The sequence below is a fragment of the Mastomys coucha genome, unplaced genomic scaffold (genome assembly GCF_008632895.1).
Source record: "Mastomys coucha isolate ucsf_1 unplaced genomic scaffold, UCSF_Mcou_1 pScaffold9, whole genome shotgun sequence".
Taxonomy (NCBI): domain Eukaryota; kingdom Metazoa; phylum Chordata; class Mammalia; order Rodentia; family Muridae; genus Mastomys; species Mastomys coucha.
Window position 1 is genome coordinate 62,851,982 of NW_022196915.1, and position 2,359 is coordinate 62,854,340.

A 2,359-nucleotide genomic window follows, 5' to 3' on the forward strand; every position below is an offset into this window, starting at 1 on the left:
TAAAAAAAAAAAAAAAAATTCCCAAATTCAAGAGAAAAATTATAACAGGAATAACAAACTCCCCTTACTTATACATCATATAAAAACTTATGGCTTAGGAAGATAATGATAATTATTGGTAATTAAAATGAAATGCATAAATATAAATCAACTAATTTTAAACATACAATGAACTGAAAATAATGAGCAAAATAAGCAATTCAAAAAGTCAGAGTGGGTGTGGTGGCTTGTGTCTATAATCACACTTCTGGAGATGCTGAGGCAGGAGGACTGCCATGAATTTAAGATTAGCTTAGGCTACCTAGTGAGTTCCAGGCCAGACTGGGCCTCAGAATGAGACTATTTCAGAAAACAACAAAAGTTCTCTAAAAAAAAAAAATAATAATAATAAGTAGCAGGCACTGGGCATGGTAATACACTCCCAGAATCCCAGCACTCAGGAGGCAGAAGCAAAATAATAACAAAGGTGGAGGATAGCCTGGGCTACACAGTGAGTTCCAGGCTAGCCAGGACCCTTTCTCAATAACAGAACAAAACTATGTAAGCCCCACAACAAGCTGGTAGAAAAGGATAAATTATGGAATTATTAGGTGGAACTAATGAAATGGAAAAATAAGAGAACCATGGACAATTAACACACATGAGAACTATCCAGAAATGGAAAACTCTAGAAAGAAGATTAGGAGCTAATTTTGCTTACGAATTTTAATGTACAATTTTACATTTAAGTACTAAAAAAATCATGCAGTTCTGACTACATCTGTCATTCAAATCACCAAATGGTAGGACTTTAGGTCACGGTTATTAGGAAAAGAGCTTGGGCCTTCATGAAAGACAAGGGCACTGTCAGATTATGTTCAGGAGTCCGGGTATGCTTAGGCTTAATTTTTAGTATATGAAGGCATGGCTGTGTTCCTCCAAATTAAAACAACAGCACTTAGTCAAGCCAGGGGCCTTTCAAGGTTGTCTGGCCAGGGGTAGACTTTTCTGACACTGACTTCAAGCCCGTCTCCACCCTATCTGCAGAAGAGTATATGAGAGTTGTTACAACCTTAAGAGCCACACAAGGCAGCACTAAGACTTCTGGCCATTCCCTTTTGCCAGAATGTAGTACTTGTTCCACAACTGACCCTATGAGCTTAATGCTGACATCCGTTACTCTAGGTTTGCTGGTTGCATAAGTGTGGCACAGCCTAAGGAAGTGTACGGCCCTACCATTCCATGATGATCTCCAATGGAGTATGTAGGAAGAGGCAGTGTGTTCTGTTCCACATTAAAAAGGAGCTACATTTAGTCAAGTCCTTAACAAAAGTTTGATGGTGAAGAAGCCTCAGGACAATAGCAATCAATTTTGTTAACTTAACTATTAGGAAAAAAAATTCATAGAATTTTCCTAAAATAGGGCCAAACTATAATAGAATTTGAATTAAATTTAACGACTGTATTCTCACTCAGTGGGTTTGCTTGCCTAATCTCTTTTCTTTTGGTCTAGACCAAACTTGGAATGATTCCAAATCTGTTGTTCACACGCAGCATGTGACATGGGGATGGTGGACCCCACTGATATTGAATGAGAGTTTCACTGTGGTTGGTGTGAATGGCCCATGGGGAATTCACATTCAGAGAGTGGAGTGGTGGTCTGTGCTGGTTAGTTTGTAAGTTCACACAAACCTACATGTATCTGGGAAGAAGAAATCTCAGCTGAGGAATTGCCTCCATGAAATTATTTTGTGGGTAAGTCTGGGATTTTTCTGGATTAATATCTAATGGGCTTGTCCCTGCTCTGGTGACCCTGGGTGATATAAGGCAGGCTGAGCAAGCCATGGAGAGAAAGCCAGTAAGTAGCACTTCTGCCTGCCTCTGCCTCCCAAGTGCTAGAATTAAAGGTGTGCACCGCCACTGCCCGGCCTCTGCTTCAGTTCTTATCTGCAGGTCTCTGCTTGAGTTCCTGTCCTAAATTCCAGCATGGATGGATTTGACAGGGAAATGTAAGCTAAACAAATCCCTCCCCACCCCCTAAAGTTGGTTTTGGTCAGTGTTTTATCACAGCAGTAGAAAGCAAACTAGGACATGGTTGTATCCAAGAATACGGGTCAAAATGCAGTTTAATTTGTTCACATACTCTGATCTCCTGGCTCTGGGCTGCCGTGGATAGCCCAGTCAATGTCACAGGTCAAGTAGGTGTAAACATCTCAGGTGGCCCCTGTCCCTGCTGAGAATGGAGGAAAATTTCAATCCAGTACTTTAAAGGTACAGCTGATAACTTAGGGTATCTTGAAAACGTAGCACAGTTTCTCCTCGTGAACTGTTCTCTCATTACATAAATAATGCTTTGTCATGGAATAAAGTCGGTGATTGC